This window comes from Panthera leo, chromosome B2 (genome assembly GCF_018350215.1).
Source record: "Panthera leo isolate Ple1 chromosome B2, P.leo_Ple1_pat1.1, whole genome shotgun sequence".
Taxonomy (NCBI): Eukaryota; Metazoa; Chordata; class Mammalia; order Carnivora; family Felidae; genus Panthera; species Panthera leo.
In genome coordinates, this window is record NC_056683.1 from 100,180,344 (window position 1) to 100,204,516 (window position 24,173).

Here is a 24,173-nt window from a genome sequence, read left to right on the forward strand (position 1 = left end):
CCTTCTCCACACATGAACCTTTTAACAAGGTTAAAAGCTAACCTCCCATCTTACCTCCCTCCCACCCTGGTAAAGGCACAGTGACACAATGGTGTCCATGTGCACAATGGTTAAGAGCAGAGGGCCTTGACAATGTTGGTGACAGGTCAAGACTCCTGAAGAGTTTAAAGGAAAGGGTCTAGCCTGGGAGAGGACAGTAAAGGTGGCTGGGGATCGCCTTTGGGTATCCTATGCTAGGAAGATGTACTTTGTCGTATAATCTCATTCTTATTTCTTTTATACAAACATTGATTTACTTCACTGAAAAGGTAATATATGCTCAATGAAAAATCTGGAAAATCTGGAACCCCTGTTATGATGTTGGAACTTTCCCCTTCTGGCCAGTATTTCTATGCTTATGTAAATGTTAACCGCTACTACAGCACCTCCAACTTGCATGTCACGACTGATGGCACATACAACTTATTTTGCATAGAGGCAAACAGTGGGGGGCAGGGTACCCTCAATATGAACAATGTACCTAGTAAAATTAATTGCAGGATCTATTTCAAGTAGTAAGGCCCCAAAGGGAGGCTACATCACCTAAGGATGCTTCTCACCACTGACCTGTGAATTGCTAAAACACAGAATTTTGGTCCATAGCCAGGGAGGAAGTGGTTGGATTCAGTTTTGTTTTGTCTTTTTTTTTTTTTTTAGTCTTTTAATGTTTATTTTTGAGAGAGAGAGAGAGAGACACGGAACATGAGCAGGGAAGGAGCAGAGAGAAATGGAGACACAGAATCCAAAGCAGGCTCCAGCTCTGAGCTGTCAGCACAGAGCCTGATGTGGGGCGTGAACCCACAAGCTGCAAGATCATGACCTGAGCCAAAGTCGGACGCTCAACCAACTGAGCTACTCAGGCGTCTGGGTTGGATCCAGTTCTATCTCTAGCTCTGTTATTTATTTGTTCTGTGACTGGGTGGGGGCAGGGGTGCAGGAAGGGTGACATTAAATAACCCATGGGGCCAGGCAGGTAAAACAAATGAATGAAGCAGGTGAGGTGGGGCTTGGGTGAGCTGAAGAGCCCTGAGGCCGCTGTCATGAGAGAACACAGGATTGGTTTTGTCAGACCTTCCAATTTTTTTCAAAAGAAACAGGGAATCTCAGTTTTTATACAAAAATGCCCCATTTAAAAATGTTCATTTAATTTTTAAAATGCCTCATGTGGCCTAATGAAACATAATAAACAAGGGTATAATCCGGCCCATAGACTGGTTTGCTATCTGTTTAAGTCATAAGATCCAGCTCTTGGTTTCTCTTAATATTAAATAGGAAATTGGCCGCTATCCGCCCCTTGGGGTTATTTAAGAGCATGGGGGAAGGGGATTATTATCACGTAACAAAATAATCCAAGCCCATTCAGATGCACAAAGCAGAGTAACATGATCCCTTGGTTTTATGTAATGTTAATAGATGTGGCTTCATTTTTTTGTAGAATTATTTGAAATGTATAATTATACATGTTAGCTTCCAAACAAACAAAAGAGGTAATTGTAATAGCCTTGGAGGACGAGGGTGTGACCAACTCGATCAAGCAGTGGGGTGGAAGTCTGAGGGGAATGGCTTTGATTTTTTTTTTAACAAACACTGTGTAGAGACAGGTGGTGTAGACAACCCTCTCAAGAAACACTGCACTAAAGGGCAGCACAGCAACGAGGTGGTCTCTACGTGAGAAATGCAAGGTGAAAATAACTTAATCTTAAAAATGGATGAAATCACAAATGTGGTGACAGAATGAGCATCATGTTAGAATAAACAAACAAACAAAAAAAAAAAACCCAAGTACCAACTAAAGCCATTATGTCAGCAAAATACTAGACAGTATTGGGTGCAGTAAAAATTTTATTATTAAGAGTGAAGAAGTTAAGATCTAGTTACGCTGGTTTTCTTAAACAAGAAGTCGGGGAGGGGGGAAGATCTTTACTACAACACACATTGCCCCACATTTTACACCGTGCCATTTCTGTATTTGTCCTTTTTAGCCTACTTCTAGCAGTTTCTCTTTGCTAAAATACATTAGTTGCCATGGAAACAATGTCATAGTGTGTAAAACCACTCACTGTCCTTGGAAAGGCATTCATGATAAAAACTGAACAGTAGCATGTTTTAAAAAGCAATCCCATAGACAGCAGTTGTGTAAGAACACCACAAGATCTCAAAATTGTGACTTCGAGGTATTCCACCACCACCATCATATGGTCCGGTTTCCCCCAAGTCAACCAGAGAAGCACCTTTCCTCCTCTTGTACACCAAGAGTAATTACAACAAAATCTCCCATCTAATGTTGGTGAAAACAATAGATTCCCTGTGAGGCACGCTCACTTCTCTGGATGGGGTAGGGCTGGGAAACTGTAGAATCAGAAGGTTTGTAGGCATGATAACACCTCTGCTAATGAGAAGGATTTAGTCCTGTGATACCTTCTGCTGTCCAATTTTGTTTTAAGAGAGGGAAATAATACTTAGGACATAGAGATTTACACTTGCTTTTCCCTATTGTCACAGATTAGCAAGACACTCTTTCTTTTTTCCTTTCATCAACACAAAGTAGACCATATTTATTTCTCTGAGATAATACATTGAGCAGCTTTCATGTGCCATGTTGGCAAAGGAAACAGGCAAGATATGGGTCCCCTGGAAGCTGAAAATCTGGTGGAGCCAACTGGGCAAGGGTGGGAGCATAAAAGGCCTCCTGGGTCTTGGTGAAGAGCCGGATTTTATTCTAACTGCAAATAGGAAGATAATTGAGTGGTGTTCCCCAGCAACATGATCTCACATAGATTTTTAAAAGCTCACTCAGCTATGTGGGAAGTGGGATTGGAAGTCAACAGTAGAGGAGCGCAGAGCAGTAATGTTATCAGAATCGTCCCCACGAAAGAGGGCAATACAAAGCAGATGGAGAAATGTGATCTCTAATTAGGGTGACTTTGCACCTTGGCTCCTCTGTGAAAATGCTAGATGACATCTACTGTCCTGGGCACTCGTCAGATTAAACATTTGTGTAAATGATTCATTTTTAAGCCAAGTGTTATTATTAGTTGCATCAAAATGTACCAAGGTTGGATTTGCATTTCCAGCTTCTGCCATAGATAGACTTGCCTGCCAGTGGGTGAGATAACCTCAAGGTGAAGAGAATTTTCTGAAAGGTGACCAATGGCAATCCATCTCTTTTCCTGTCCTTTTCCAATCTTGGCCTAAGTAAACACCTCCCTCTCAAGGAAAATAGACAGGATGCTCACCAATAAAATAAAGAACACTTGGACATGAGCAGCTCAGGGCAGCTAACTCCTCCCAGTCTCAGAGGGCAGTGCCCCTGGCAGACGCTGGATGCAGTGATCAGTTGTGCTGTGAGCCATGCTGCAGCTAGAGTTGCACAGGACATCCATCACAAGGGTCAGTGGGAAACAGAAGATTACAGGTTAGGTGTACATGAAATATATTCAGGACATGGTCCTTCTCAAGAATGGTGTAAATGCTTTCATTACAGTGTTTTTGTCATTTATCGATGGCTATTCTAATTCACTTCGTAATGTGCCTTTTGGCGATAATGAAACAAAAAGGAAAAAATGGCAAATTTAGTGAAAAATTAAGTACTGTATTTCTATTTTTCGAGAAAGCTGATGATGGAATGTCAACGCATACAAACTGCTGGTTAATATTCATTATCCACCATGGGAGCCATAGTGGTATCATTCACTCCATAAACCACAGCCACAAATCTACAGAAGCACAGATCAGCAACTACTTCAAATGTTAATCACTATTGTAATAAGGTTGTGTCCGAGGATGACAATCTAACACATGCTGCTATAGAAGGTTCACTAACATAGCACTCTAGGAAGTATGACTTTTCTTTTAGATCAAATGCTTGCTATTCTAAGTTGATTCTGCTTATTTCTGAGTAAATAAGTACATATATGAAAAGCGAAGTGATAGCTTTTAATGTGCTGGCTTCATTAGCAAAAGAAAAGAAATTTAACAGTTAAATGATTCCAGTTTTAGGTAGTATTAACCAGTGGTTTAAGTAGAAAAAATCAATTCCAACAGTGGTTTGATTTTTTTTTTTTTTTCCATCTCTTTCCTGAGATCAAATAAAGCTTGTGGAAGTTCATTCTGTCACAGGTGAAACATCTCCTGTTACTGTGAATGCCACTGTAAATTGTAAAAAGTTTAACATGAGAGGGGCACCTGGGTGGCTGTCGGTTAAGCATCTGACTCTTGATTTCAGCTCAGGCCATGGTCTCACGGTTCATGGATTCAAGCCCTGCACTGGGCTTTCTGCTGGCAGCAGAGACTGCTTGGGATTCTCTCTCTCTCTGCGCCTCCCATGCTCTTTCTCTCAAAAATGAATAAATAAAACTTAAAAAAAAAAAGCTTAACATGAGAGAGGAAATTATTTGTTTTTGCAGCGAAATACACATATAAATTTTATAATGCTAAAAAACAACTGCCCTTACTAAATCAAGAAACCTATGGAACCGAAAGTCACTTGGAATTGCGTATGCATATGCATAACTCATAACTGCTTTCAAATAAGTGGCTATATCCTACCAAATGCAAAAAAAAAAAAAAAAACTATAGATGTAGAAATTGACAAATAATAGGAAAACATAACTACCAAATTTTTGTGACAAAGTGTTTTGTGAATATTATTAACATTTCAGCACAATAATATGTGCCTTTTACTTTGCCACCTGTCATCAGCAACCAAGTTTTAGAAAAAATGTTTGAGGGGCTCCTGGGTAGCTAAGTCAGTTAAGCGTCTGACTCTTGATTTTAGCTCAGGTCATGATCTCACATTTCGTAAGTTCGAGCCCCCTGAGCCTTGTGAGTTGGAGCTTGGGATTCTCTCTCTCCCTTTTCTCTCTGCTCCTCCCCTGCTCATGCTCGCTCGCTCTCTCTCTCTCTCTCTCAAAATAAATAAACTTTAACCAAAAAAAAGAAAAAAATCTTTGAGAAACGATTCTCTAAATCAACCTAGTTGTTGCATAATGGTATGATAGATGAATCCTGTAAAGTTTGGGTGCGTTCTGTTCCAAAACAGTTGGAAATCTTTCATTAAAGCAGTGAATGAAGCGCCAAAACACTTCAGTTCTTTAAAGCTTTTAGCCAATTGCAGTCATTGAAAACAAGGCTTGCAAAAAGGAAGATGTTGAAATTTATCCCGACAAAGCAAAGGAGGGACTAAACACAGTGTCCAAGATTTAATTCTGAAATTGTATTATGATGTGTTGAAGGATCTCGACTTGAGGTGATATTTTGATGGTGCTCCTAGTTTTAATTGGATACATTTATATTAGGAACCAGAATGGAGAGAAATTATGAAGATCTACAATTTGTGTCACCTAAATGTGACAAGACATTCAAAAGGACCACAGAGGAATTTATTTTCATGAGTTTTGTAAAAATATTTATTAACGATAAAAATCCTGAGGGTAAAAGACCTGTGAAAATATTTGGGCTAAAATATTAACACATTTCAACACGTAAAAAGTTAGCCCGAGGAAAGCCTCCATTTAGCAGAATTTGCTCTGAGCTCATGTGCATCGGTAGAAAGAACTATTTTCTCTGCGAAAAAAATATTTTGATGTATACCATGAATGCCAACTGATGACAGTAACAATTTCACATAGTGACTATAAGACACAACTTTGAAGACGACTAGAGGCAAGTCTATGAGAACATTTAAAATAGTTCATTCTTCATAAAAAAATATGTGACATGGGTATTAGAGACATATAGCTAGAAACTGACTAGAGTGAATGTATACCCCAAATAATTATGGTCATATGTTCTTTTTAATGCTTACTCAGTATAAAAAGGTCTTTTTCTTCTAATGTACATGGACATGTTTTTAAGTTTTAGAAATTTTATTTTTCCGATTTTGAATAGAACCATTTCAAAGGTCCAAACATGGTACCAGTTAATAAATCAACCTTTAAAAATTCTATACTATTGATTATTTTAGTGACTCCTTTCCACAGTGTTATGATCCCACATCTCGAGTTCTCTTGGCTCCCACTGACAGATGAGGAAAAATATGAGATGCGTGTATATTTTGAGAAGATGTGCTCAAAGTGCCACCATAATTTTCTAGTAGAAAAGTATATAAGCAGCATCCTCAACACACCACCAAATACACACTTTTTAAAGCAAGACTAAAGATTTCCCTTCTCAAATTACTAGGCATTTCAAGAAACAGCAGGTTTTAAAACATCTTCTTAAATGTAGCATCATCCTTGTACGAATGTCAAGTTGGGATGAGACATAATTAAAAAGAGCGAACTGGTTTCTGCGCCCGCCCCCCCCCCCCCCCCCATTTAGTGTTCTGGTAACTACTTATGAGTTATACTCGAAAATGAATCCCTCTATATACTCATGCTTTATTTAGTACATGAGGACTGAATAAAAGTGAAGAGTTTCTCCCATGATAATCAGAGATTGAATACAATCTCTAGTATTCACCCTGATTCCTTTAAAATATGGAACTGAGGGATCACACCCAGTAAATCTTCTCTTCTAGTCTCCAGTATCACAGTAAATTGATTAAAGAAAGTCCTGAAATTCTAATAATTTCCACTGAAATGAGTCTCCCTGGCAACTGAAGTCCTCCCTTCCAGGGCACTCAGAAGAACTGCCACAAGCTAAAAACAGGAAGCCCAAATCCCCACTACGTTTGGGAATATCTGGTAGACAAGCCTGCTCCTTGAGAGGGCAGATCTTCCCACTTCTTGCCCAAAGTGAACCTGATACACGTATGCGAAGACATGATTTACTCAAAAGAAAAAGCATACTCTAAGAATACAAGCCAGTGAATATGCTGCCATCATTGTTACCATCATCATCATCATCAAGATAAAATACAGCTCAGATGCAATGTGACAGGAGTGAAATTTACACCTATTACTCAGCTGTACACACACAAAAAATGTTACTTAAGAACACCTGGCTGGCTCAGTCACTGGAGCATGCAACTCTTGATCTCAGGGTCATGAGTTCCCACCCCATGTTGGGCTTAGAGCTTCCTAAATAAATACTTTTTTTTTTATTTAAAAATTTTTTAACATTTATTTATTATCAAGAGACAGAGCATGAGCATGGGAGGGGCAGACACAGAATCCGAAACAGGCTCCAGGCTCTGAGCTGTCAGCACAGAGCCTGACGCGGGGCTTGAACCCACCAACTGGGAGATCATGACCTGAGCCGAAGTCAGGCGCTCAACTGAGCCACCCAGGCACCCCAATGAATAAATACTTTTTAAAAATGTTACTTCATTTCTCCAGTGTTTAATTCAAATTGATCAAGACCACTGCATTTCTGATGATAGTAACAAAAACAATCTCGACACTTCAAGATAACTTAATCTCTTCAGATTTAAAATTCTTAGTTGCTTCAGGGCAATTAGTCAAATTAAACTTCTCTCAAACTGCCTCTCAGGGCTGTGTTCTTTTCCCTTGCCCTTCTGCCCCCACCCCAGGTTAGCAGGATGGGGAGAGGACCTAGTCTAGGCACTGCCCTCCATGCCCTCACTGGCGTCCCTGGGATGTTTCATCCCTTTGTCTTTGGGTGTTGGCCTGATTCTGCTGATGTGACTGGTAGATTGAACCCAACCAGTCTCCAGGAGTGAGACTGCACAGTTCACTCTGTGCTGCCTTCATTCTGCCTCCCAGCTCCCTCTGCACCTCCACATGTGCCTGAGGGGGCCTACAGGCCCGTGGGATCGCTCCTATGCCACATGCAGGCTTTGGGGAATTGAGAGGGCTTATTTCTGCCTAAACACGCCCCCCTGAGGAGTACACTACAGGTAGTTTCCTTCCAGGGTTCCAGACCAAATGCAAGGTATGGGTGCTGTCTGCAAGCAGATTCTCCTCCACTCTCCTGAAGTGGGGGATCTCAGCCACCCATTCATTTAGCTCTAGTCTCCTCCTAATCTCTACAAACTCTATGCTCCATCCCAGGAAGGTATTTCCTCCTTCCTGCATGGCTTACTACACAATATATACCAGGCCTTCTGAGATCTGCCTCCTTGGAATCCACAATCATTTTTCTTCTAACAAAGCCTGCCTCTTTTGAGTGAAGGCCTGGGCTAATTCTGGTCTCTGAAACATGCTTCAAGGGCTTGTTTTGAAAGTCAAAAGCTGAACAACGTCTTCTTTGTCCTAGACCATATTCTGTCCTCCCCCTGAAGTAATGGAATCCTTTGCCTCAATGGGGGTGATTCCCAGGGAAACAAGAATTAGAAGGAAAGTAAAGTAAATTGAATACTAGTTTAAGATTATCCCCCACTAAACAAGGTCATAATGTAAGGTTTCAGAGATCCCAGAACATTCACCCAGGATTTTTAAATTTTAATTAAAAAAAATTTTTTTGAAGTAAAGACTACACCCAACATGCGGCTTAAACTGATGACCCTGAGGTCAAGAGTAGCATGCTCTGCTGACTGAGCCAACCAGGCACTCCATTATCCAGGATTTTTTTAAAAGTGCAACATACTGACATGTCATTCTTCTAGAAGATATCATTTACAGTCAACCCTTGAACAACATAGGTTTGAACTGCACAGGTCTACTTACACCTGGATTTTTCTGGATACTGTACAGTACTGTAAATGTATTTTTTCTTATGGTTGGTTTTAATATTTTCTTACTTTACTGTAAGAGTATGGTATATAATACATATACAAAATATGTTAATCGGCTTTTGATGATCAATAAGGCTTCCAGTCAACAGATGGCAATTAACATTCAAGTTTTTGGTAATTCAAAAGTTATACATGGATTTTCGACTGCCCAAGGAGTCAGCACCCCTAACTTCTGTGCTGTTCAAGGGTCAACTGTACACATATTTGAACCAAGAGCAAAAGAGGCCTATGGATTTCAGTTTCTTGAAGTATTTATACCTAATGTCCTTAATCATTAATCTACAGTTGAGCAGCTATACATTCAACAAGGAGCCACCCTTATTCAGCATCATTTTAGAACTCTACACTCCCCTAGGTTTCCTCTTCTGAGGGCTTCCTGCCTTTGTTTCCCCTCTTCCATACCTGCTGTGTTCACGCATCATATCTGTAAGACTGCAGATCCTTCCTTACTGCATCTACCATCCCAGTTCCAGCTTGCTCCCCTAGCCAGCCTAAATCCTACTTGCAGCTGATTCAACCAATATTTTCCTTAGTCTCTAAGAATATCCTCCTCACTTGATGGTTCAAATCAATTCTCAACTCTAGGTCACCAAACGGTCAGATTTTCCATTCCAAAGTAACAAGTACTACTACAAGGCCAAATCACAAAACTGGGCTAAAGCGAGCCATTAAAAAGTACCTACAAATTCCAATGGGGCCTCACTATTTCTCTGTAATACATTTTTGGTTTTTTTTTAAAGATTTTATTTTTAAGTAATCTCTACACCCAATGTGGGGCTCAAACCCACAACCCTGAGAACAGGAGTCACATGCTCCACTGACTGAGCCAGCCAGTCACTCCTCTCTGTAATAATTTCTATCCATCTATTAAAATATTACTCTATATTTTTGTGGCTGTTTGGACTTCTTCTAGATTCTCTGAGCTGTCCTCCTATCTTTGAACCTTCCAACCTTGGATAATGGCTCAGCCTCCAATTTTACTGAAAAGCTTCAGGACATCCACCCTTTGAACTTCTTTCTTTTCACATAAAAATGTCAGGGGCGCCTGGGTGACTCAGTTGCTTTAGCGTCCAACTTGGGCTCAGGTCATGATCTCACAGTTTGTGAGTCTGAGCCCTGCGTTGGGCTCTGTGTTGACAGCTCAAAGCCTAGAGCCTGTTTCGGATTCTGCGTCTCCCTCCCTCTCTCTCTCTCTGTCTCTCTCTCCTACCCCTCCCATACTTGCACACGTGCTTTCTCTTAAAAATAAATAAACATTAAAAAAAATTTTTTTTAAATGTCAGTATCTTCATCTGCCTCAGTGATAGTTAAAAATCACACGTGTAAAATACTGTGCCTGCCCCTTCGTGGGAATTCAGACTTGCAAATACCCTTCTCATGTGTTCTTTCTCACTTCAAGTTACTGCTAATTTTTATCCCATTGAGAGCTATAGTGAGTTGAATGGCAGCCCCCTTCCCATTATAAAATATGCCCATCCGAAATCCCCTCATGGGGAAAAGGATCTCTGCAGATATAATTAATAAATTAAGGATCTTGATGGGGTGCCTCAGATCTTGATGGGGGGGATCTTGATGGGGTGGCTCAGTTGGTTAAGCGACCGACTCTTGATTTTGGCACAGGTCATGATATCATGGTTGGTGAGATTGAACCCCATGTTGGGCTTTGTGCTGACAGCGTGTATCCTGCTTGGGATTCTGCTTCCCTCTTTGCCCTTCCCCTGCTCACGTTTTCTCTCTAAACAAGCAAACATTAAAAAAAAAATAAAAAAGAGGAAGTTAAGGATCTTGAGATGAGATCATCTTGAATTAGGGTAGGCCCTAAATCCAGTGACAAGCGTCCTTATGAGAGAGGAGAAAGCCATGTAAAGATGCTCAAAGGAAAATCTCATGTGAATTGGTGGCAGAAACTATAGTGATGGGTCTAAAAGCCAAGGAACGCCCAGGCCTGCCAGCAGCCACCAAAAGTTAGGAAAGAAGCATGGAACAGAGTCTCCAGAACAAGGTGTCACTGGGATGTGACACCTTAATTTCAAGACTTTTGGACTCCAGAACGGTGAGAGAAATTTTTCTGTTGTTTTAGGCCACCTAGTTTGGGGTAATTTGTTGCAGCCACAAAAGACTAATACAAGGGCTCCTCCTATACCCATCATGATCTTGCCCCTGCCAACTCTTTGTTGATCCTCTTCCATCCGTTATCCCCACCTCCCTCCAATCTCACCAACATCACCCTCACTAGTGGATCATTTCTGCATGTTCTAGCTCATCTAGAAGGTTCTTAAAGCCCAGCTGAGTGTCCTGGTGGGCAGCATAGAGCAGGGCTCTTCCCACACTGGCAGTTCTGGATCTCAAGTGCATGAGAGCATTGTTGTGGGGATGGAGGCCAGGGTACTTCAACCCCTACACACAGGACCTCTGTCACAGCTCGGGACAGGAGATCTGGGAAGCGGAGTTTGCCTTGGGAACTCTAGATCGGGGGCTCTTAAACCTTCACACACTGCACCCTTCCTCATTTGGCATACTTGGGCCAAGGTACAAAGAACGTCTGCAGTTTTCCAAGTGCCAGTCCTCCTTATATCACATTCAGGCATAAACTAACCAGAACTTCCCTGGAGCTACTGGCACTCACAGAGGCATCTGGCTCAGCTCATTATTCTGGAGTCCTCATAGGTCCTTGCCAGCCACACCTCACGGGCCTTCACTGAGCAAATCTCAGTCTCTTGGAGAACTACCTGCAACTCTTAACAGTCTGAAATCAACAATCTGTTGAATAATGACTACAAGATGGTGGGAATTATATGGACAACCACACCTATATGAAAAGAAGGATGTGATATGGCACATTATCTACCTATGCCTTGCCCCTAATTTGAAAACAGGATTAGAAGTTGGCATCACTGGCATTTTCACCCAAGGAAGTTGAACATAAGGGGGAACCTAAAACACTGTGCAACCAAAATCTGGGTTCTGAACCATGATTCTGAGGACCTACCAATGCAAAGGACCTAATGTACTACCTACAAGAAGAAAATATATTCAAGATGCATCTCATTCCAGAAGTACTGAAAACACTTGTAAGACCTCCCAGCTTGGAAGCTCAGAATCATAATCAACAAGCATTTAATAAATGCACAGCTCAGTGTAGTGTTACATAGCACAATGCAAATGAAATGAGGTGTGCTTTCAGCCTTCTAGAAGCATGCTACTGAAAACGGACAATTCTGACAGGGAGATATACCAAAATGACTGAACATGAACAAACTGGATAAATGCATGAGGTGGTGACATTACATGCCAGCCAAGGAGAGAGCGTATTAGGACACTGGCATGTGATCTCCTGCATTTAAGGAGGTGGCTGTGGTAATGGGAGGGGGGTTGGGGGTGAGGAGGTGCTCAAATCATGGACCATGTATGGTTAAGGAAGGGAAAAAAGTTCACTACCGCTTTCCAAAGACCATAATGGCATTTCAAACAACAGTGAAGCACCAGGTACCTCCCCTCTTTCTGGCTGCAGCAGTTGGACTATATCCATACAAAATGTTCTTATTTATTCTCCCTCCCTTAGATACATGAAAGCTGGCATCCAGGTGAAGGCTAGGCAGGGCGACGCATTCATGAGGAATCACAGAGAACTTTCCACAGGTAGCTGAGAAGACTCTTAATGAGTGGCTGACAAACACTGACTGTTATGCTGTTGTCATCTTGTTACAGGAATGACTCGAGTAATGACCCCTAACCATGGAAAACATTTCATAAGGTTTATTTTCAGTCATTCTTTTGATGGAGATACAGAGGCTCTGGTTGGGGTACAGTGTTAAGTCATGACTTTGTAGGACCTTAAGTCTAGAAAAGAACCTTCCTCCCCTGCCAGGGAGATTCTTCAGATGCTGATACTACCAAGTGAACCAAATTAACACAGGGAGAGGATGGCACTTCCACAGTCACGGCTGGGTGTCACATGGCTGAGGGACTCAGGTAAATGCTACTTGGAGAGGTGCAGATATGGATGGGCACCGGCTTCCCCAGTCCTCTCAGACTTCCAGGTCAACCCTGGTGGCCACTCTGCACTCTTCCACCATCCACTACTGTTTTCTTCCAATTTCCTCCCAGTGTTGAAACATTCTGCATTTCTCCTGGTCTTGGATGTCACTGCACCACTGGTAATTTCCTATGGTTTTTAGTGAAAATCTTATTGGTGAAAACCTGATGGCAGAGGACAAAGAAGTAACTATTTCCCTGACCACTCTAAATGTTTAACCAAAAGCTCAAGATTACGAGGGAAAGATCTTTAAACACACACCATCCTCAAAATACAACAGTGGTTCCTGAACCAGTCTGGGACAATCATTGACCCTAAACCATGCAGGCTGGTAGAGAGTCAACCTGGTGCCATCAGAAACTACAAAAACTACACAGGCTCAACATCCAAGCCCCACAGATGCCCAGGAGACCAGCTACATACTCCGGGGCCCTGCTCCAAATAAACATCCACTGAATATCTACACTATGAACGACATCGTGCTACCTGCTATAGGGGGGCCAGCAAACAACATTTTTGCACACAAAGGGCCAACAGTTTCTTGAGAATACAGGACCCACACAGATTCCTTGGAGACCTAGATTATAGTCCAAACTAAATTAGTAACTGGATATATGACCTTGGGCAAGTCACAAAATCTCTCTGAACCTTAGATCTCTCCTATGAGAATTTAACTAACAACATAAGGCATCATTATTAGGAGACAACTGGTCATAAGTATTCAATGTAAGAGGATGAGGACATTAGGGGAAACTTCTAAAGCTGGGATTGAAAAATGGGTAGAATTCTGAGGAAAAAGAAGGGTTAGGGGATTTCAAGAAGGGAAAACAAAGGCCAAAACCCATTTTTCATATTAATGAGATACTAGACTGACATCTGGCTAATCAAGTGTTAGTGTAGTGGTAAATGAGGTGAGCCAAGTATGACTAAGAATGTGGACATGGAAGGCGTTGAATGCCAGCCTAAGGAATTTGGGTCTTTTCTCCTATTCACTGGGTTGTTCATAAAGGGACAAGGCAAGAGAACCAGTATCTACATCAGCTGGTACATCCATTTCACATGGATCAACCTCCCCTCACTCAATTTAGAAGGTATAGGAGTGAAGCAACTGCAATCATTATTTGCAAACCACAGGAGAGCCTGAAGGACATAACATATCAAGAGAATATAGACTGGGCAACAGTATATATAAAGGACAGCCACAGAATTGGCATTTTCAAGTAAAAGGAGATGATAAAAGATAGAGAATGACAGAATGTTAGCATTCGTTGATAACTCAGCTCCTACAACTGAAACAATGAGGTGCTCTATATTTGTAGGTTAGACAGTAAACTCTACAATGAAAGGCGAAAGCCTCCAAACTTTGAGAGCAAATAAGAGAAACCATGAACAGAAATCAGCACTTTTCAGGTATCCTTGTGTGCATGTGCCTAGTTATAGGCCACAGATCACACAATTCTGGAATAAAATGAAAACTGAAATGAAAATCAAATTTTATAAGTGACAATATTTGAAACCGTTATTGCTTTTAAATAGATATGACAACATATGGAAATGAAGAAACTTGTTAGTGTTTATTTGGCTTTTGGGTAGAATTTAATTTGGAGGGTGGGGGTGATCCCACAGAAATACAGATTCAGTAACTTTTGCTGGGGATTAAAAGAAGAAAGGATTGGGAAAAGTGCCCTGGGCTTTGTTGTGGGAAAGGCGATCTGGCTCATTTTTAATTTTCCATTAAAGCCCTACTTTTCAGTATAAAGCAGATGGAATCCTTATACAACTCCATGAAAAGCCTACTATTTTTGGGAACCTCAAAGACGGAAGCTCTGAGAAAAATGAACGTGTTTAAATTCATCAGATAAAATCCCACCAGCACATTCAAAAGAAGCAGGTACTTAGAAATCTTAAAAATACAAAGTAAGTGGTCTTTCTGTGATTGATTTCTGATCCCCAGCCTCCCCTGGGCGGCTGCTGACTCGAGCTGACTGATGATTTTCTACCACTTCACGGCCTGCTCCCATCAATGTGGATGAGACTCACTATGCTTGCTTCATTCCTTGTCTTTCAGAAGCTGCCTCCTTGACGGTTCCATCCCTACTGCCATTCTCATATCCAGAAGGGAGTTCGGTGCTCAACCCTGACAGCTCCAAACCTACTGACTCAGAAGATGGCCAGGAGATATGCACTCTGTAAGATCCTCAGAGAATATTCATGTAGCCATGACCCTAAAACTCTCTCCTTATTATTATGAGCTAAGACCTAGTTCAATATATTGTTTGTTGTTCTGCCAGGGTGGATGGAAGAACAAGAGAGCTGCTGTTTACAGAGCATGGACTGTGAGGTACTGGGCTAGGAGATGATATCCACTGTCTCCATACTCATGGCTTACAATCTCATTTGAAAGATGGAACGAAATTAGTGTTAGGAGCATAGATTTCTGGAACCAGACTGTCCAGGTTCAGATTCCAGCTCTAATGCTTACTAGCTGTGTGAGCCTGACTAAATCACTTAACCTCTAAACCTCAGTTTTCCCATCTGTTAAGTAGGAATAATGATAGTATACCATGGAATAGTGCTGGGTGTTGTGTTGGCCAATTGACCATGAATATGATATTGTCCCTGACTTCCAAAGAGCTCATAAGTCAATGAAAAAGACCAGTATCCACCCATTCTTCCACCCAGCTGATTCCATCTTGCTTTACAAGTCCAACTATGATGATGGTGATGATGAGGTAGAAATCAAGTGCCATGGGGGCCCATAGAAAGGACCAAAGAGGGGGCTTCCCAGAAGGTGAGTCTTGAGAGGAGTAATGAAGTAGTGAGGTTTCCACTGGGGGGAAAAGGTGTCTTTTTATCCTCTAACACTTAGCACAGAAACAACCGCAAAGCGAAGGCAAGGTCATTTGAAAGTAGGCAGGGAAAGAGGAACCACAGCTTTGGAGCAAAAGCAGGCATGAGCCTAGGAGCCAGACAGACTTGGCTTCTTTAGTAATTAGCTGTGTGACAATGGGCAAGTTACTTTACCTTTCTGAGCCTCAGTCTTCCCATTTGATCAATGGGGATAATAACACCCGCCTCATGGAGTTGTTATAATTAAGTAAATTACTGTATGTAAAGCACTTAACAAGGCCTCTGGGGTGCAATAAAAGCGGTAGGTATTATTATTTTTATGGTGTATTTAAGGAGGGGTGAGTAGCTATGGTGTGCTACATGGTTTTTTACATTATCACAAGGCCAGAAGTAAGCAGTCCTCAGAAAAAGCCTTATGAATTGAAATAAACAATGGGCTAAAACTTTCTCATGCTGTATTTTTTTTCTCCCCCAAATTTATAGTTAATAGACATTCAATACACATTTGCCCAAACCAACAGGGTGCTGTTGAGGTCATGGGGTCTACAAGGGCTGAATATATGATGACCTCTGCTTCCTAAAAATACCCAGGAAGGACCTAAGTCGGCTTACGATCCAGAGTGAGGCCTCACGTGGGTCACCCTGGAAGCACGGAGATGAATGGGGAAATGCTCTCATCCAAACATTACGACAACTCAGAGCCTTACAAACGTTGTTAAAGTTTCATGAGTCAGTAAGCATTATCTTTCCTTCCCACGTTTTTATTAGACGATAAATCCAGTTCAATTTATATCCTTCTAGGATTACTGTGTCCTAATCAAGTCCAGAGTGCCACTTATTCCTAGGCTGTCTGTACTGCATGTCACCCAAGTCCCTCCAGGTAATACGGTTTAGGCTACTCATGTGTTTTAGTGGCTAAAAATTAGATTTGCTCAACTAGAAACACTGAGCACTCTCTCTCTAACCCAAATCACCATTTATTCATAGGAACCAAGTGCATGAAAGTCATAACTCATGTCTTCTCCCCCTACTCTCTAGTTTGTTCTGTCTTCAGGAGGTATGGGGACATTCTGAAGTCAAACTCAAGGGATTTACATTATTAATAGGTTAAAATTCTGGTCTGACTAAAACCAAGAAAGTCTTTGATAGGGCTAACTTCAAAGTGCTTTTGTTTTTTTTTACTCTCAAGAATAAAAAAGGCTCTGCATTTCTAACAAAGACTTGCTAAGTATGCTGTTTTCAATCATACTATATAAACTTTCCAAGCTTTCCAGTAATTCTTGATCCAGACCTGACAATCCATCACCCAAATCTCTGCCTAAAATATTCAAAATTTCCTTCTATACAGACAGTACATCTTCACCTTTCCTTCCCTAAGGGATATATGTATTGTATGTATATCTGTTACATGTATGTGTGTACACACACACACGCATACATTTTAACAACAGCAGCAAACTCATCACTTTTCCCATATGTGGGGTTTTACGTTTATTAACTCACTGACTCCTCACAGCAAAGCTTTGAGGTAAGAACTATTATCTCCAGGTTAAAGGTGAAAAAAGGGAGGCACAGAGTTTAGGTAGCTTGGCCCCATTCACACAGCTGGAAGGGGCTGAACCCGGCCCACACCTGAGTCCATGCTCTTGACCACATCCTTCACCTGGACTGAATGGCTTGACAGTGGACCTTAAGTGGTGACTCTGCCACCTTGGACAAGTCATCTAGCCTCTCTGGGCCTCATTTTTCCTCATAAGTAAAACAGACGTGTTGGACTACGTGGTCTCTAGTCCCTTAAGGTCCTATGTTCCCCAGTTTTGATACATGTTTCTATCTTGGTCTAGGGAGCAGCAGAGTCTTAGACCTCCACCCCTTATCTTCCTGATGCTGCTCTGGCTGGATTCGGAGATCTTTGGTGCTAAATCAAACTGCACTTTTCATTCTTAATTTTGCTTAATGTCCGGGGCATAACCCTCTCCTCCTGGTGATCAAGGAAACCTCTCTCCCCTGGGCCTGCTCAACACTATGGCTCTTCCATTCAGGGCTGCCTCTTCCACTCAGGGCTCCTCTAACCTCCCCCATTCCTGGGCTCTCCCCCAGCCCTGTCTACAAAGTCCCTGAGTATACTGCCCATGTCCATTATTTCAAGTAGTTTCTAATTTGCTGCTAATAGACGTATATTTAAGTCTTACTCTTCACTCCTATGACATACCTCAACCTGAAAGTCCGAAGTGTCCATGATAAAGTCATCATTTGACATACCTGTCCTCTCTTATTGTATTACCTGTCTGCATGTTTCTCTCCACCTAATTTCCCAGGACCCCTCTTCTTCCCTGCCCCTCAATATACTGTCTTACCCTCTCTTACTGTTTTTTTTTTGTTGTTGTTATTGTTGTTCCATCTCCACTTCCATTTCTTCCATTCAGACTTTTATATATTGCTCATCTGAGTTTCCATAACTACCTTCCCCGCATTGGTCTTGACTGCCTCTGCAACAGCCTACACTGTGGCCAGATAATCTTTTATAAAATACAAATTAGATCAAAGCATCATCTCCACTTACAACTGTTAAATGGCATTCTGACATTCTGGCCCTTGAACAATGCAGGAGTTAGGGGTGCCAATCCCCATGCAGTCGAAAATTTGTGTATAATTTTTTACTCCCCCAAAACTTAACTATTAAAAGCCTACTGTTGAGACTGCTGCTAACATAAACAGTTGATTAACACATATTTTATATGCTATATGTATTATATACTATATTCCTGACAATAAAGTAAGCTGGAGAAAAAAATGCTAAGATAATCACCAGGAAAATACATTTCCAATACTATATGCCATATTTATCAAAAAAAAATCTGCATATAAGTGGACCGTGCGCAAACCTAAGTTGTTCAAGGGTCAACTGTACTTACAAGAACACTCAGATTTTTCTCTAGCCTATCTTCTTCCTCTGTCTCTCTACAATACCCCCCGTCCCCCTCCAAAAACTACTTCCAATTTCCTAAAAGTGCATTTGCCTTCTGGGGCAATGGCCTTTCTACAACACTCTACTAGCTGACTCCTACTCTTCATCTCAAAGACACCTCCTCCAACCTTTGCTGCCTGGCTGCCCCACTTTTCCACCTCTTTGTGTAGTTCATGCTCCATTCTACATGCTCTCTTCCTCTTGTGAGGGTCCCTAGAATCACAGGGGTCAGAGACTTCCTTTGTCCAGGTAAGTTCCTTAGAGCAGGATCACACCTCTGCCCCTGAAGCACGTAGCTCAGTGTCTGGCAAATGGTAGATACAATGAATGAATGTTGCTGAATGAGGAAATATGTATGACCATTCACATTTACCCACCTATCTGTGGCCCACAGAAGGACACAGCTTAAAACAGAAATCACACAGAGTAAAAGTATTTCCAGTATCAACATGCTTTGCTTTCCCATTTTTAACTTTTTAAATTTAAATATAAGGTTGTTTCACAACAACTAGAAATATCAGTTTCCAAAGTATTTAGCTATATTCCTCTTATGGCATGTAACGTATTTTAATTAATATTATTATATCCATATATAGTATTTTGCATATTGCCTAGTGGCTGAGAGCAAGGGATTTGAAACCAAACTAATTGGGCCTGAACTGTGACTGTACCACCTAATAACTATATGATCTTCAGTTAGTTACTTAACCTCCCCTGCTTCAATTTCCCACCTGTAAAAGGGAGAGAAGTGAAACCACTTCAGATCATTATTGCTAAGACCAGAACTTCAACAGCGCTTGACAGATAATAAATGCTCAATAAAAATTAGCTATTATTTATTTACTTTTATCTCCCCTGGCAGACTGTGAGCCCCTGAAGAAAAGGACAGCAGATGCATTCATTTTCATGACCCTATCTCCTAGTGCCTTGCACACAGGAACACACTTGGCTAATGTTTCCAGAACAGAGGAATATAATGAACCGTTTGTAGCAAAAATATATGCATTATTAACTATGATGAATAGTATGGACAGCATTGCTCCAATAGTTTGGAGGCCTGTGGAGAACAGAGACTATAACACGAGCAGTTTGCCCTGCTCCTGGAGGTCTGGAAACTTAGTCTCCGTGGAATACGCAGATATCACAATCACCAAGTCAGGACAGCTGTGTGGTGAAGGGGACCCAGGCAGGACTGAGTGCTGGGCTGGCTAGGGTTCCCTTCTCATTAGCATGGCCCCAGGCAAGAAGTTTCTCCTCTGCACTCTGCTTAATTTCCTCTTTCAGTTAAGAAGGTAGGACTGTGATTTCTAAGGACCCTCCCAGCCACTTTGGGAGTCTATAAAATCAACAAACAAAAAAAATCTAGGCCAAGAAAGGTTCTACTAGAGTAAAAGAACCATACCAAAGTCAACACAGGAGGCATGAGATCACTGTATTACAAGTAATCACTGAGTGGGAACTACTTGAACCAACAAAAAGCAAAGTTTTTTGAAACATGTTTAAAATAAAAAGATCTGAACTTATGAAATCAAAAGAATAAAAGCAATGATGGGTTTATGCTCCAGGTTTCCATACAATTAATTTAGTTTTCATCAGCCTACAAACTCCTTGAGGGCAATGACTGTGCCTTGTTGAATGGCAACATATGGCAAGGCTGCTGGCCCAAAATACATTTCTTCTTTTTTCTTAGTCACATGGCTAACCTACATTTCCCAGGCTCCCCTGCAGTTAAATGTGGCCACCTAACCAGCCCTTGTGTACAGAATGTCAGTGGAAGTGATAGGTGTCATTTCCAGGCCAAGGCATTTAAAAAGTGGACTACTGCATGAGGAATAATAAATGTCTATTGCCTTTGAGCCATTACGTTTCTGCAGGCCTATTTGTTACAGCTGCTAACGTTAGTTTAATAAATCCAAGTGCCTGGCACATACCAAAGACCTAACTCACGTTTACTGAAACAGGATAAGACCAGGTTCCTTCTCTCAATGTGCTGACCAATTAATGATGGAAACAGAGACAGGCCAAACGTTATGCCTGCTGCTGAGGTCTGAAAACAAAATTGGAGGCGTGGTGATTTGTTTGGTGGGGAGGATAAAGAAAACATCAAAGACTTTTGAGCTGAGCCCTAAAGGTTAAACAGAATGCAAGCAGATCTGATGGGATTGGAGAGTCCAGACCCAGGACAAAGCATAAAGTACAGAAAGCAGAGTGTGCATTTGTTCACATTCAACCTTATCATTAAGTCTCTTTAGCTCGGTCAACACAGTGTGAGCTTATTGTGCACGGACTTTCCTTCCTGGGTCTGGCATCAAACAAACAACCCTTTGTTTTTACAGCATACCCATTAACCCTATTGCTTTTTTTAAATATAAAAAGTTCCATGATGAATGTCTGTAGAAAGTACAGAAGTAAATGTTTAATGAATCATGACTCTTTGCTAATAAAATTCTTGAAAAATGACTCTTTTCTAATAAAATTCTTGAAAAACAAACTTAAGACAAGAGTCAAGGAGCCATGCTCTTAGGAATCAATGGGTTCAACCTAAGTTTTCATATTATCAATTAAGCATGTAATAGCCACTGGCTTACAAAATGGAACATCAAGCCTCTAGATTTACATTAACATTTCCTCCTTGAGAGGAACACCAAACAGATGGTTCAAAGTTCAATCAAAAGATTCTCTACATCCTTGGCTCATAGTTAAGTGCCCTCCTACCCCCAAACGTTAGATAGTTAACAAACCACTTCCTCCAAAAGTCTGTGAGTCCCTTCATCTGAAAGCACAGTACCCATGGGGCCAGGACTCAGGAGAAAGAGCACAAAGGGTGGAAAGTATTGCAGTCGCTTGGGGTGGTGAGAGGAAGGATGTGGGTGTCTGAAGACTCCCCTGAAGCAGGGAAGAGACAGTCTCCCACGGCCTTCCAAATACCAATTTGAATGCTGTGTTTTTGATGCCCCCGGAAACTTGTTTAAATATAAGGGTAAAACAACACCAATGGGCAGACAACATTTCAAGACTTCAGCACTTCTTAGACTTGAGGGAAGAAGCAAATCTAGCTGCCTCACTCGTATCAAATACTAATTTAATTATCTGACTCAGAAGCCCAATTCTTCTGCTCCCACACCGACTTATCCTACCCCAGCTTTTTAGTACCTATCCTCAGAGGAGAGGAGGTTAAAACAAGGTGGAGGAAGGCTATCTTGATAAGAAAGCAACTCTTGGGACTGCTGGGATCATTTCCCCCTTAAATCTAAGAAGTACTGCAGCTGCCAGTCAACGCTACTGGGTCCATGAATACAGCAAAATGACAGCACCTGCCACCCTGCAGCATCTGGGGCCTTTTATGTTTTGGTAAATGTGGCAGGAAAGACTCTCAGAGAGAAAATCAACTGCTTTATCTGAGAGAAAGGGAAGCCCCAGTGAAGAGAAAGAAGAATCATCGTGCCCATCCTTGGGTACTTTGTGCGTCTCCTCTCTGTACACTGAAAGGGCTCTTTGTGTCACACACACACACACACACACACACACACACACCCGACGAGTCTGTGTGATTTATTAAGGGGAGGAGGGGCAAGAAGGGTGATTTTATTATCCCGCTTCTCACTGAGTCCCAGCAAATCTCCGCCTGGGCCCAACCTCGGTGGCCTCTTTCTGGCCCAGTCCCCTCCGCCTGTGGCCGCAGAGATAAGAGAGGGGAGGCGACCAAACAAAAAACAGTCATCGATCTGGGGAAGTAGAGAGGAAATTCAGCGGGCAGGGAAGAGAAAGGAGGTTGAGGGAGCAGAAGGGGTGGGGAGGCAGAGGAAGAAGAGCGAAGGCTCCAGCAAGGGGGACAGGGGAAGGTTGGGCGGGTGGTGGCACAGGAAGAGTGAAGGGGAGGATGGGGGAAGTGCTAGGGAGGTGCCAGAAATAGGCAGGAGGATGAGCTGAGGAAAGCGACGACCGCAGAAGGAGGCCGAGAGGTGGAGGAGTGGGGCAGGGGTGGGGTGGGGTGGGGAGGGAAGCAGCACGGGGCATCAATTATTAAGTGATTACATCATCCCTGACATTAAAACAACACACACAGACCGAGTCCCCGCGGGGGGCCCCCGAAAGGAGGGCGAGGGTGGAGTCTGGGCCAGCCTCGCCCCCCTGACAATTCCTATTCTCACCCTGCGCCCGCTCGCAGGCGAGGAAACGGGCCCCCCATCCCTGCGCTACCTCAGGGCCGCACCCCGCAGAGGTGTCCTCCCGTGCGGCCGCGAGAAGACTCCGAGCGGGGCCAACTCCCCGGCAGCCCCGCGGGGCGCCCCGGAGGCAGCAGCGGCGACGGCCGGGAGACTGCAGCGCGGGGCCCCGCGGCGGGGGCGGCGCAGCGCGGGGGCGTCGGTGGCCCGCGTCTCCGCAGCATCCCCACCGCCTCCCAGGGCGCATCCCCGGCCGCTTACCTGCGCGGCGCTCAGGCTCCGGAGCCCATTCACATGGTCTTCTCCCCGCCCTCCTCCCGCGCGGCCGAGGCGGTTCCGGGGGTTCCTCGGCGGGCCCGGGAGCCGGTGGGCCTTCCGAGAGCGCCGAGGGGGCGGCGCCGGGTGTCCCCGGCCCGGCGGCCGGATCCCTCCCAGGCGCGGACGGCGGCCGCCGGGCGGTGCGGCGCGGGCGGCGGCTTTGTGTGTGCCCAGAGAGCTCTCGGTGCGCTGGCTGAAGCGCCGCGCGCCCGGACGTTGGAGGACGCGCGGCTCCGAGGGCAGCCTGCTTCTGCTTTCGCGGCCGGCCGGCGGGCGGGTCTCGGCGGCCTTTGGTCACGACGACCCCTCCTCCTCTCCCGCGGCAGCCCCCTCCCCGCCGGCTCCGCTCCTGACAGATGGCGCAACTGCAACAACGCGCCGCCGCCACCGCGGCTGCTCGCAGCTACTCACGCTGATGCTCCGGCCCCTCCAGCCCCAGCCCCGGGTGAGGAGGGGGCGGGACGCACGCTGAGAGTGGCAGGCCCCGCTGCCCTATCAACGCACCCTTCGGGAGCTGCGGGCGGCGACCATTGGTGTCTGGGGCGGGGGCGGGGCCGAAAGGGGTGGGGCCACCGGGTGGGTTGAGCGTTACTGTGGCAGCAGGCATCCTGGCGTGCGTGCGGTGTGGGGTGTAAGAGGGGATGCGAGGTTGGAGGAGTTTGTGTGTGTGCTTTTAAGGATTGTGTGGACTTGCGAGGTAGTGGGTTTGGGCGGGGGAAGTAGGGGAGAGTGTGAGCTGCAGTTTCTGCTTTGCGGAAGGTTGCGGCTGCCACTGCAGAAAGGCATCTGCCATTCCCCCCAAACCATGGGAACCTGCCTCCAAAAAGGGCTATCTTGCCTTTTCTTGTGTCTTCTCATTTGAAGGTGGGAGGATAAATTGGGAAAGTGTTAGGTGGTGAAAACGTTTTCTCTAATCGAACTTAAGAGTTCCGAGCAGCCCGGAAAAACCATCACAGAAACCTGGAAAAACCAAGAGAACCCTGGAAACGCACAATTAAAAAGTATTACTAATAATAAAGAGAAAGAGAAGGGGGGAGAAGGAGGAAATTGAGATTACTCTATTAGTCTCCTATTTTCGTGGACACACATTTTCAAGCAAAAGTCTGGAGGAAGTATTACTAAAATAGGGGGAGGGGTGGAGAGGGCAAGTGTGGACTA

The 24,173-nt window shown here is 43.4% G+C and overlaps 1 protein-coding gene across 9 annotated transcripts in view; it reads right to left on the reverse strand.

Moving 5' to 3' along the window:
• The window catches only part of FYN (FYN proto-oncogene, Src family tyrosine kinase), a 213,641-nt gene extending 190,595 nt beyond the window's left edge, over positions 1-23,046 (reverse strand). For 6 of the 9 annotated variants that reach the window (XM_042939627.1, XM_042939626.1, XM_042939614.1 and 3 more), the window contains exon 1: positions 22,959-23,039. The gene's annotated coding sequence lies outside the window, so the exon portion shown is untranslated. Of the gene's footprint in view, positions 1-20,478; positions 20,579-22,958 lie in introns of all 9 variants that reach the window. The other 3 variants (XM_042939615.1, XM_042939619.1, XM_042939621.1) reach the window with 2 other exon arrangements.
• Positions 23,047-24,173: the final 1,127 nt, after the last annotated feature.